Source organism: Balaenoptera borealis (genome assembly GCF_965194805.1).
Source record: "Balaenoptera borealis genome assembly, chromosome: 1".
Classification (NCBI taxonomy): domain Eukaryota; kingdom Metazoa; phylum Chordata; class Mammalia; order Artiodactyla; family Balaenopteridae; genus Balaenoptera; species Balaenoptera borealis.
In genome coordinates, this window is record NC_138860.1 from 119,605,029 (window position 1) to 119,618,756 (window position 13,728).

Genomic DNA, 13,728 nt, shown 5'->3' on the forward strand with positions numbered 1-13,728 from the left:
GTTCCCCTAGGATTAATGTTAGGACAGCAGCATGGGACTCGCCTTCTTTCTAGGTTTAATAATAATTGAGGGAGGACTTCCCTGGTGGTGCAGTGGTTGAGAATCTGCCTGCCAATGCAGGGGACACAGGTTCGAGCCCTGGTCCGGGAAGATCCCACATGCCGCGGAGCAACTAAGCCAGTGCACCACAACTACTGAGCCTGCGTGCCACAACTACTGAAGCCCGCGTGCCTGGAGCCCATGCTCCACAACAAGAGAAGCCACCGCGTGAGAAGCCCGCGCACCGCAACAAAGAGTAGCCCCCGCTCGCTGCAACTAGAGAAAGCCCGCACACAGCAACGAAGACCCAACGCAGCTAAAAATAAATAAATAAATAAATTTATTTTTAAAAGATAATAATAATAATTGAGGGAGACAGAAGGAACACTGTTACCGTGGCAAGGTGGTAACAAAGAGTCTATCTGATAAGAAATAGAATTCACCCCCACTTGGATCAAATTGAAGAGAGGCTAATGAAGGTCTGTTTCAAAGGTATGGATGTTCAACGGACAAACAAGGGATGGTGGGTGAGACACCCAGAAACCAGCTGTCACCATCACTCCTAGGCCCAACAGGACAAGGACAGGAAATCATACCACTGGATCTGGGACAGAGAAGGAAGGGCCACAGCTCTGGCCAGAGACCAGGTTCCAGAGCCTCTCTTCTCACTGTCTGACCTGCTGGTGCTCCCCATCGACTGAACTCAATGGCAAGATGGTTAGTGAGGGGTCCCAGGTGATGCCCCTGCAGGGGCCAGCACAGAGCTGGCAGAGAAGCGTAGAAAAAGGATCTGGAGAGGGTAGAAGATGATCAGCACATGCCACTATGAAAACGAGCTCTCAGCCCTTCAGAGAGTAGTCATCACCAACTCTGTCTCTCAAGGTCGGCATTTAAATCCTATTTCTTAGCAAATTCCTCAGGCACATGCCAGTTCCGTGGTCTGGTTCTCTCTCTTTCAGTATCAGAAAATAATTGGAGCAGAATCAACAGTAGAACATGAGTCTGCACAGCCTGAAGGTGAGAGAACGTTGCATTCCAGACCCATGAGTCCTGAACCTCTTTAGTAAGCACTATGTTAGTTCTAAAATAAGCACAGTTGCTTGGGCACCTGGTGTCCAAAAACAGCTAGCTGCCTTTTTACTGCATGCCCATGACCTGCTGGTGACATAAAGTTGCTTAGGATTCCAAAGAACCTATTTTCTGTGTTTCCCCTTTTGTTTATACCTACAGCCAGCCTTGCTGGGCACAAGCTGTTTTGGTTTTACATGGTTATGTTGCTCATGGGGATAATATTCAGTCTAAACTAATAGTAGTGAGTTCCCCATTTTGGGGGGTGTTCAAGTAGAGACTAAAGGACCACATCCAAGAGTGGTTGTAGAGATTGCTCTATCCAGTAAAAATCTAATGTAAATAACATCCAACATCCTTCCCTGCCCTGGAATTCTATGATTAGGCATTTGTACTGTTCTGATCCTGAGTGACTTTCTTTTCCCCTCTGATCCCCACTCCCCCAGTCTCCCTAATAGATGGACATTGTCCTCACCTATTAAATAACAGTAATTACGGTTCCACTTCCAGCATGACAGCATGAGGAGATACATCTGCAAAACTGAGAAGATTGTTTTTTAAAAGAAACATTTAGAGTCTCTGGAAACGGTCATAAGTGTATACATCAAATGAAGACATTTAGTCAAGAAAATCTGCTAAACTCGGTAAGATCAGTGAGACTCTGTGGTATTTGAACCTGCACATTTCCTCCTCCCCTCCCAGCTCAATGACATTAGTCCTCCACTCCGGAACACAAGGCCCTCTCTCCCTGCAGCACACGGAGGGCTGAGACATCAGTGTTGCCCCTCTTGCCCTCAGCTACCTGTTGCTGACACTGATTTCTGGACAAGTGCAGCTGGGAGGTGGGGGCTCCCCTCTTTCTCCCCGCCCTACTAGCGGGACAGAGGCTCTACCCTGAGCACTGCACCAAGGAGAATACTGGGGCCCTGAACCCCTTGTCCCAGCTCCCAGGGTAGGGGTTCCAGCCAGGAGAGGGAAGTCAAAAAGACTCGAGGCTATTGCCCCCCACCTAGCACAGAGCAACTAAAGCAAAGAAGTCACTCAGAGAGGAGCACACCATTGTCTCTACCCACAGCTGTAGAACCTTCCCTCAAAAATTTTGCCCAGGGGAAGAGGCAGGCCGTAGAACAAAGAGTTCCAAATTGAGAAGCTGGTCTAAGGATGCTCTCAAAAATAGCGGAGTTAGTAGTGAAATGCAACTGGGAGGAGATCGGTAGATTCCTTGGAGGTGTAGGCATCCAGATTGGGAAAGAAGAAGGAAAATTGTCTCTATTCACAGATGACATGATTTTGTATATAGAAAAATCCTAAGGGATCCACTAAAAAATATTAGAATTAATAAATGAGTCCATCAAGGTTTTAGCATACAAGATCAATATAAAAAATCAACTGCATTTCTATATACTTGCAATAAGCAATCCAAAAATGAAACTAAGAAAAACAATTTCATTTACAATAGCATCAGAAAGAATAAAATAATAGGAATAAATTTAATAAAAGACGTTCAAACCTTATACTCTGAAAATTATAAAACATTGTTGAAAGAAATTAGAGCTAAGTAAATGGAAAAATCTCTCATGTTTATTTACTAGAAGACTTAATATTGTCAAGATGGCAATACTCCCCAAAATGATCTACAGGTTCAAAGCAATAGCTATTAGAATCCTAGCTGACTTCTTTGTAGAAATTGGCAAGCTGATTCTAAAATTCGTATGGAATTTCAAGAAGCCCCAAATAGCCAAAACAATACTGAAATGAAAAGCAAATTTGGAGGACTCAGACTTCCCAATTTCAAACTTCAAAAGCAAGAGTAATCAAGACAGTGTGGTACTGGCATAAGGATAGACACATAGATCAATGGAATAGAATTGAGAGTCCAGAAATAAACTCATGTGTCTATGGTCAACTTTTTCAACAAGAGGGTCAAAACTATTCAATAGGGGAAAGAATAGACTTCTCAACAAATGTTCCTGGGACAACCGTATACCCACATGCAAAAGAATGAAGTTAGACCCTTCCCTTACACCATATACAAAAACTAATTCAAAATGTCTCAAATACTTAAGTGTAAGAGCAAAAATATAATATAAAACTCTTAGAAGAAAACATAGGAGTAAATCTTCATGACCTTGGCTTTGACAATGGATTCTTAGATACGACACCAAAAGCACAAGCAACAAAAGAAAAAAGATAAATAAACTTCTCAAAATTAAAAACTTTTGTGCTTCACAGGACACTATCAAGAAAGTTAAAAGAGAACTCATCAAATGAGAGAAAATATATCATATATCTGATAAGGTATTTTATCTAGACTATCTAAAGAACTCTTACAACTCAATAATAAAAAATACAAATAACCCAATTTTAAAATGAACAAAGGATCTAAAAAGACATTTCTCCAGAGAAGATATACAAATGATCAGTGAACACATGAAAAAATGTTTGACATCGTTTGTCATCAGGGATGTGTAAATCCAAATCACGATGAGATACCACTTCACACCCATTAGAATGGCAAGAATCAAAAAGTCAGATAATAACAAGTATTGGCAAGGATGTGGAGAATATGAACCTTCATACATTACTGATGGGAATGTAAAGTGCAGCCACTGTGGAAAAAAATCTGGCAGTTCCTCAAATGCTTAAACATTGAGCTACCATATGAACCAGTAATGCCACTCTTAGGTATATATACCCAAGAGAAATGAAAGCATATGTCCATACAAAAACTTGTACATGAATATTTACAGCAGCGTTATTCAAAATAACCAAAGGGTAGCAACAACCCAAATGTATACCAACTGATGAATGGATAAACAAAATGTGTTCTCTCCATACAATAGAATAGTATAAAGCCACAAAAAAGAATGGAGTATGGATACATGCTACAACATGAATGAACCTTGAAAACATGCTAAGTGAAAGAAGCCAGTCACAAAAGACCACATAGTATATGATTCCATTTATATGAAATAACAGAATAGGCAAATCTGTAGAGACAGAAAGTAGATTAGTGGTTGCTTAGGGCTGGGAGTGGGGGGAGGTGGAGAGAGAGAAGAAGAGGGAGTGATAGCTAAAGGACAGGGGGCTTCTTTTTGACATAATGAAAATGTTCTAAAATTGACTGTGGTGATGGCTGCATATATCTGTGAATATGCTTAAAACCACTGAATTGTGTACTTTAAATGGCTGAATTGTTTGGTATATGAATTATATCTCAATAAAGCTGTTTTTTAAAATGATAGTGATAATACTCTTTGTCGTCTTTGTATCTCAAAGCGTGGTTGGAATTATTAAATGAGAGAATTTATATAAAAGTACTTGGTAGCCTATGCAGTGCTGTGCAAATGTAGCCTATTATATTCTTGAATGGGATTAATCAGCTTTTCACTAGCACCTGTCAGTACAAAACTCATAAGCTGCCATTCCTAAAACTACCTTCGCCCCCAATTAGATTTCCTTTTCTTTCATGGTTAAAATTCATTGACAGAGCCCAACCCTTGCAATAGTCCCACATAATGATTGCTAATGGAATGCTTCTTACCCTCAGCCTTTTTAAAAGAGGAAGTAACGTTTCTTTCATATGTTTTCACGAAACTCAACTCAAGTGTGCATAATTACTGCACATACCAAGCTCCTGGTTAGTCAGACCTGGAGTCCACGTGGGCTGTGTAACAGTTTGGCTAGCTGGAGATGGTTCCTTTCCTCTCAAATTCCCAAACCCCGAATTACATTTTGGCCACCACTGTGCTCTTTAAGCTGGGGTGAGCAGCAGTCTGAATAAGCAAAAGGAGATGAGAAGAAATTTGCTCAGAGTGGCAAGTTTGAGAGTAATACTGAAGGAAGCTGGTTCTCGGCCAGGTGAGCCTATGAGCGCTGCACCAACACAGCATTTTTATACGAGAGAAGGAGGGAGAAAGCAAGTTCCCCTTTCTGGTGGCATTTGCTTTGCTTCGCCTGTCCTGTCCCATCCTGCTGTCTAAATACCCCTTTCTTTTTTTATCCAATTGTACAGCCTTGGACCCCAGCCCACACTTTTTGGCTTGCAAGCAGCTGATGCCTTCATAATCTCTTTTTTAAAATTTTAAAATAGTGTTTAATGAGGATAGCTTTTTTTTTTTAAAGCTGTATGTGCCTGGCACGGTGCCAGGAAATGTTATGTGACTCTTTCCCTTAACCTTCACAAGTACCTGAAGAAGCAGATGACAAAACTGAAGCCCAGAGAGACTCAGTCACTGGACAAAGTCACACAGCTAGTGGGTGTGGCTCTGGGATTCAAACCCCCATTCTCGTCTGGGCAGCGTGGCCCTTGCTCTTCAACACCATTCTTTGTTGATCATTGAAAACAGGTGCCCTGTTAACATTTCAAAATGATAACACATCAAGGCATTTTCAGAACTTAGAAAGTGTTCTTACCTCTGCTCTTCCATATTAATGCAGATCCGGGAGTGTGTGTCACCCTCTTTCCCAGAGGCATCCCTTGGCTGAGCCGCAGAAACAAAAGCGATGGGGGACATCCCTGTTAGCAGAGGGCAGTTTTTGCAGGAAAATTGTGAGGTAATAGCGCCCTCACGTGGTCATTCGCATTTTCTCATGAGGCCTTTTGGCGGGGTGAAGGGCTAAGACTGTGGCGGTCTCCGTGATACACGTGATCCCTGGGAAGCTGAGCCTTCTTAGGACCCGGCGGTGGACTTGGCTGTGGATCTGGCCTGGGCAGGTTCCGTGGCCTGGACTCTCTCACCTTGGCTGAAACCAGAAATGGAGTCAAAGTCCCTGCGGGGGTGTTTTAGATCCTTACACACTGGAATCTGGGAGGCTCTGAGCCTTCATGGCCAGGAAACTACCCCCTCCTCCCACCCCAAACCCCAATCATTCCTTGACCTACGTCTGCGTGTCTGCCTTTAATCCCGTGGAGCACCAGCTTTTTAGCTAATGATTCCTTTGTTCCTGTAGAGTTTCTCTTAGTTATCGTGACTGCTTTCTGCCAGCAGTGCAATTTTCCGCTGTATGGCTGTGTTTAGATAGAAGCGGGTTTTTTAAAAATTATCAAATAAAGGTTTACAGCAGTTTACCTCATTCTCCTGGCAGGTGACTTGTGTCTCAGACATGCTGAGTTATGGTCTCCGGCCCCACGTACAGTCAAGAGAGCCTGTTCTCTCCATAAGGTCACATGCATGCTTTCCTGCCTAATACCCATAAGAGGCTTATTAATTATTCACATCTTGGTGCGAAATATGTCCATCTGACACCTACCTGGTAACAGGAGCTTTAAGAGATAGGAAAGAACCTTAGGATAATGAGATCCAGGAGTAGGTGGGGACAGCAAGAAATAGACTATGGTGGAAGAATCAAAGAGGAGAGACAAGGGGAGGGAGAGGAGGGAAGGAGAGAAGAGGAGGGAAGGAGAGAACAGGGGAAGGGAGGGCAGGGGAGGAGGCTGGCCCAGACCCACGTGCAGTCTGACTCAGCCCTCATTGCCCCAGCCTTCAAAAGCACGGGGAACCCACAAGGGCATTTTTGCTCAATGCGCCAGACGTTTCAATGTCTCTTACTGGACTCCCATCATTGCCTGGTGTACAGTCTGAGATCTCCAGAGAAACAAAATTAATAGGATAGATGATGATAGATAGATAGATAGATAGATAGATAGATAGATAGATAGATAGACAGACAGACAGATACTAGATGGATAGATTTACTATAAGGAATTGGCTCGTACAGTCATGGAGGCTGAGAAGTGCAAGATCTGCAGTTGACAAGCTGGAGGCCCCAGGGAGCCAATGGTGTAGCTCCAGTCCATGTCCAAGGGCCTCAGAACCAGGAGAGCTGATGATGTAATTCCGGTCTGAGTCCAAGTCTGGAGGCAGGAGAAGACCCATGTCCCAGCTCGAAGACAACAGGCAGAGGGAGACAATTCTTTCTTACTCAGCCTTTTATTCTATTCAGGCCCCCAGCAGACCGGATGAGGCCCACCCATGTTGGGTGCTAACTCTTCCACCAATTCAAATGTGAATCTCATCCAGAAATCCCCTCACAGACACACCCAGAAATAATGTTCAACCAATTATCTGGGCGCCCTGTGGCCCAAATTGGCACCTAAAATTAACCATCTCGCTTGGCCACAGCTCTGGTTAGCACACTGCTTTTTGGTTGTTTGTGCCCAGATTCACCTTAGACAGTAGACACTGAGGGCAGAAACAGCCTTTCCCAACATCATATCCCCAGCATCCAACACAGTCAGTGCTCAGGATGTTTGAAAAGTATAAAAATAGACAAACTCACAGATTTGGGCCCAATATAAAGAAAATATAGCGTTTGTCTGATTACACAGCCGTGTCCTCTACAGAAGACAGTGGCCACTGAGGTGGGGACTATGCAGGTCATCACATTCCCAGCGCTTAGTGTGGTGTTTGACACATAGTAGGAGCTCAATAAATATGTGGCGACCCAGGAGGGAATGGATCCATCAGTGAGTGAGAGAATGGGGGCAGCCGTCCACCTCCCTAGCTGCAGGGCTGGATTTGCTTTTCACTTGGAGCTGACCAAACACCACTCTTAACCTCTGGTCAGAATCTGAAACAAGCTTTTACAAACTGGTATCTTTGACATTATCTTCAGAGCTGAGAAGCCTTCACTTGTAAAATTCCAGCCTTGCCTTGTTATCACAGTGTTATCACCACAGTTATCCAGAAACTCTCAGAACCTCGTTGGACCCCTTCAGGGGTAAAGCCAGAAAGACTTTACAATTACTGCTGTCTGTGAAGAGCCTATGACAGCACCTTGGGTCCTTCCAGGGGAGAATGAAAATTCTGATTAAATGGAGACTGTCACAGCTGGCAGGTCTGCTGTGCTGACAGGAGATTTGCCCTAATGCTGTGAGACAGTTTCCAGAGCAATTTGGAGAAGGGTGAAGAAACCCAGTCCAAGTTCATCTTAAGTGCTAGAATGCTGTTCAGGAAATGGAAGGAAAGGAAATCTACCTTTGGGGATTCTGTGCCTCAGTTTTGCTTGTGAGAAGCAGGGATGGCAGTCCCAGAGAGAGTCACAGAAGTGTGGGGAGGTCACCAACCCCCAACTCCTCAGGCGGGAGGCCCAGCTCAGGGAAAACCGAACCCTCAGTTACTCAAGTTTCTGCCAACTCACAGAGGGTACAGGGTAGTAATGAAATCGTGGGCTCTAGAATCGGAACTGCTTTCAGATCCTAGCTTGGGCCATTACAGTAAGGGCACCAAGAGGTAGCTTGGAGGGGATTTAGCCATCCATGATTCTCTCAGACCTCAAGCTATCCCAGACGATGATCATAATCATCATTATAACAAACAGTTGAAATATTCTTGATCTTATGCAAAGTATGAATATAACCTTATTCGAAAGTTTTGGTATTTTTGTTATTCTCAAGCTAAGTGAACATGATATACTTTTTGTGCAAACACAGCTTCAACCAGAACAGTCTCCCAAAAGCCCAAACCAGATCACCACCTTAAGCCCCTTCTACGTGTAGATTCTGGAGCCAACACTGGCAAATCACTTGTCTTCTGTAAGCCTGTTTCCTCCTCTGTTAAAACAATAAAAGCTAATATAGTTATTGAGTACTTTCTGTTTTCCAGGCACTGAGCTAGATGTTTTTATGTGAATTATCTAATTTAACACTTTCAACAACGGTATAGTCAGTTCTTATCTCTCTATGCCTCAGTTTCTGAAGCTGTAAGATAGAAATAATAAAGCCTATCTCTTGGAGTTGGAGTAGAGATCAAAAGAGATGATGTGTGTAGAATGCTTGGCGCTGATAGTACTCAATAAATGGAGGTCATAATGGTTATAATGATGCTAGAGAGGCTGAAGATGAGGAGGTGGAGGGGGAAGAGGCAGATGAAATCATGTGTCCTGGTAGGCAGAGGCTCTAGCTTGTACCTGGACCCTCCCTCAAGTGTTCATTTCAACCACTTTCTCTCCCGAGCATAAGCCCTGAAATGTCTCCCCAACGTCTCTTACATGTTTTATTCATGTAAGCTGAATCCACACATAGCTGCAACATCTGTAAAGTAGGTGGATCTGGCCTTGAATGGCCCCAACCTGGGCTGTCAATGTTTTGTTTCTATCTCTCTCTTTTTTTTTAACATCTTTATTGGAATATAATTACTTTACAATGGTGTGTTAGTTTCTGCTGTATAACAAAGTGAATCAGCTATATACATACGTATATCCCCATATCCCTTCCCTCTTACATCTCCCTCCCACCCTCCCTATCCCACCCCTCTAGGTGGTCACAAAGCACCAAGCTGATCTCCCTGTGCTATGCAGCTGCTTCCCACTAGCTATCTGTTTTACATTTGGTAGTGTATATATGTCCATGTCACTCTCTCACTTCATCCCAGCTTACCCTTCCCCCTCCCCGTGTCCTCAAGTCCATTCTCTATGTCTGCATCTTTATTCCTGTCCTGCCCCTAGGTTCATCAGAACCATTTTTTTTTTTTTAGAGTCCATATATATATGTTAGCATATGGTATTTGTTTTTCTCTTTCTGACTTACCTCACTCTGTATGACAGACTCTAGGTCCATCCACCTCACTACAAATAACTCAATTTCGTTACTTTTTATGGCTGAGTAATATTCCATTGTATATATGTGCCACATCTTCTTTATCCATTCATCTCTCGATGGACACTTAGGTTGCTTCCATGTCCTGGTTATTGCAAATAGAGCTGCAATGAACATTGTGGTACATGACTCTTTTTGAATGATGGTTTTCTCAGGGTATATGCCCAGTAGTGGGATTACTGTGTCATATGGTAGTTCTATTTTTAGTTTTTTAAGGAACCTCCATACTGTTCTCCATAGTGGGTGTATCAATTTACATTCCCACCGACAGTGCAAGAGGGTTCCCTTTTCTCCACACCCTCTCCAGCATTTATTGTTTGTAGAATTTTTGATGATGGCCATTCTGACCAGTGTGTGTTTCTCTCTTGTTGACACCTTCTCCCATCAGAAGTCCCCCACCCCACCCCAAGCAAGTTCCTAACAGGGACTTAGAGGAAAAGCAAAGAGAACCAGTCAGGAGCAGGCCAGGCCCAGGAGTCCAGAGAGAGCCACTGGGTTAGGGCACGTGTGAATGAGATTTGAGGGCCAATAATACAAGGATGTGAGAACAAACTCGGCAGTAGGATAAAGGACTAAAGGAGTGTGTGATAGGGACTCATGATTGTCCAGCTGTATCCATTCTCCCCTTCTTCCTTTTGGTAATAGGCCCTTGAAATTTTACCAGGCATATGGCCACTCAGCTGGAGATTACATTTCCTAGCCTCCCTTTTTTTAAAATTTATTTATTTATTTTTGGCTGCACCGTGTGGCATGTGGGATCTTAGTTCCCCCACCAGGGATCACACCCACGCCCCCTGCATTGAAAGGGCAGAGTCTTAACCACTGGACCGCCAGGGAAGTCCCCCCAGCCTCCCTTAAAGCTAATTATTGCATTGGAGTAAGTTCTGGCCCATGGGACATGAATGGAAATGATGTGAACAGCTTACAGGCCAGATGCCTGGCTCTTCCTTTTCTACCTTCCCATGGGCTGAAACCCAGACCTGGTCCTGGTGAGGCAGCTTCAGCCATGAAAACAAAGGCAAGGCCCGGGGGTTAGTGAAGCAACAAGATAGAAGGATCCTGGCTTCTTAGATGACCTTAGCCTGGGCGACTCACTTATCTCTGGATTTTTCCTTGAGAGTTTTATAAACTTCTATCTTAACCATTTGGTCCTCTGGTTAAAGCAGCATAGCTCATACACATTTGTCAATTGTCCAAAATAAGCCCAATATCCAGGAATGGGATGAGGTTAGCTAGAATCCCAGCCAGAGGGCCACCAAGTCCAAAACAGTCTTGGGAAGTGGGAACTGGATGCTTCCCACTTCCCAGCACTGGGAAGTTCCATCATACTTTTCTAATTTTGAAGAGTTCCATCATAATTTTCTAATTTTATATATTTTTTATTCCACAAATTAAAAGTTATTTAGTTATCTCAGTACTGAAATCAGCTTGCTAGGCTTTTCTTGTCACATTATGGACTGGGGTACTCACACTGTCCACTGACATTTGAAGTGTGGTGGTCATCTCTCCCAGAGCCTTGACCAGGTTGGAAGTGGGGAGTGGCCAGGCTAACTTGAAAGGAGGAAGACTGGAGGGTACCAGCCCTGGGCCTGGGGGTTGGGGCAGGAGTGATAGAATGGGTAGGCGTGGAAGCAGAACACATAGGAAACTGTTAGAGAATTGGGTCAGAAAGCTTTTTATCAGAAAGCCTGTGTGTGTGCCAGTGGTGATGGTGACTGAGCACTACGGTATCAGGAAAGTACATGATGTCAGGAGAAAGTGATCATGGTCCATGCTGCCTTCACATCAGGAGAGCCAACAAGAAGGAAGACATGGACTTCCCAGGTGGTCCAGTTGTTAAGACTCCGCGTTCCCAATGCAGGGGGCCCGGGTTCGATCCCTGGTCAGGGAACTAGATCCCGCATGCTGCAACTAAAAAAAGATCCCACATGCCGCAACGAGGATGTTGTACGCGGCAACGAAGATCCCGAGTGCCGCAACTCAGACCCGGTGCAGCCAAATAAATTAATTAATTAAATAAAAGACAAACTGGACCATTTAAACAAAATACTGACTCCCCTCTACCTGGAGGAGCTGCTGACCATTTATGGTTGATTTCACAGTTACAGAAACCAACATGTACATTAAAAGAATGTGTCAGACTTTTTTTTTTAACTTTTTATTTTGAACTAGTTTTAGACTTGCAGAAAAGTTGCAAAAATAGCACAAAAATTCTCTTATATCCCTTCCCCCCTTCCCCTAATGTTAACATCTTACATGAAAATAAAAAGATTATCAAGAATAGAAAATTAACATTAATACAATATTATTAACTAAACTACACACCTTATTTGAATTTCACCATTTTTCCCATGAATGTTCTTTTTCTGTTCCAGGAGTCCATCTAGGGTCCTACACTGCATTTAGTTGTCAGGTCTTCTTATCTCTTGCAATCTGTAACAATGTCTTAGTCTCTCATGAACTTGACACTTTCAGTTATTTTGTAAAATTTGGGTTTGTCCAAAGTTTTCTCATGACTGGAATCATGTAATGCATTTTTAGCAAAATACCACAAAATGTTTATTGTATTCTTCTCATCATATCAAGGGGTTAATAATGTTGATATGTCTTATTACTGGAGAGGTTTGTAATGATCCCTTGCTTATGTTGGTGTCTGCTGAGTTTCTCTATTGTAACACTCCTATCTTTCCATTTGTAATTAAGTAGTTTGGGTGCAATACTTCGGCATTTTTTTTTTTAAATCCATCATTCTAAATTGATTACAACTCTTAGCCTCTTCATGTGTTTGATCTCCTAGTGTAGTATTGTGGTTAACTTGCATAGGTTACAGCACCCTGACCTCAGATTGCCTTCGGGTCATTGGTTTTAGTGGTGCTCAAAAAGTATTCAATAGATATAGAAGTTCCACAACAGTACATGACCACCAAATGCAATGTGTGAGCCTTGTTTGTGTCTTCATTCAAACAAACCAATTATAAAAGGAGATTTATAAGACAGTCCATCAAAATTTAACATAGACTGAATATTGAATAATAGTAAGAAATTGTTTTGTTAGATGTGATAATGGCATGATTGTACTAAAAATACCTTTTTCTCATAGAAATTCATTCTGAAGTATTTACATGTAAAGTAAATATGATGGCAGGAATTCACTTAAAATATGCCAGAAAAAAAAGTGTGGCAAGAGAGACGACACTAGAATGGCAAATATTATCATTATTGAAGCAGGTGATGAGCACACAGAGTTCCATCACACTTTTCTAATTTGTACATTTTTTATTCCACAAATTAAAAGTTATTTAGTTAGGACTTCCCTGGTGGCGCAGTGGTTAAGAATCCGCCTGCCAATGCAGGGGACACAGGTTCGAGCCCTGGTCCGGGAAGATCCCACATGCCACGGAGAAACTAAGACCGTGTGCCACAGCTACTGAGCCTGCGCTCTAGAACCCACGAGCCACAACTACTGAGCCCACGTGCCACAACTACGGAAGCCCGTGTGCCTAGAGCCTGTGCTCTGCAACAAGAGAAGGCACTGCAGTGAGAAGCCCGCGCACCACAACGATGAGTAGCCCCCGCTCGCCGCAACTAGAGAAAGCCCGCACGCAACAACGAAGACCCAACACAGCCAAAAATAAAAAAAAAAAAAAAAAAAAAAAAAAAAAGTTATTTAGTTATATCAGTTAACCTGCCTCATAAAATACCTCATTCCCATATTTCTGTAATTTTGTCTGCATTCTGTGAAAACTGGTCACTTCCCATACCGTGACGTCAAGAGCAAATTTACCCATGCTCAGTATCTGGGTGGCCACTGCCTTTAGTCTCTCAATCTGGGGGGTGCTCCCCTCTCAGAGACTTTTTCTCAGGCAGAATTTTTCTTTTTTTCCCTCTTGGGCAACTTTCTTCTCAGGCAGGCTCTTCACGGAATTGCTGCAAACTCAATCCATTGCTGGCAAGTATTCACATAATTTTGTTCTTGGAATATCAAAGTATAATATCATACTCTGTGTGTCTGCACCTTTCTC

At 43.0% G+C, this 13,728-nt stretch overlaps 1 long non-coding RNA gene across 3 annotated transcripts in view; it reads right to left on the reverse strand.

Moving 5' to 3' along the window:
* Positions 1-13,006, reverse strand: part of LOC309604808 — a 35,082-nt gene extending 22,076 nt beyond the window's left edge. The window contains exons 1-2 of one of the 3 annotated variants that reach the window (XR_014231057.1): positions 6,180-13,006; positions 717-5,853 (exon numbers count right to left, since the gene is read on the reverse strand). This is a non-coding gene — a long non-coding RNA (uncharacterized lncRNA). Of the gene's footprint in view, positions 1-716 lie in introns of all 3 variants that reach the window. The other 2 variants (XR_014231058.1, XR_014231059.1) reach the window with 2 other exon arrangements.
* Between the last annotated feature and the right edge of the window lie 722 nt (positions 13,007-13,728).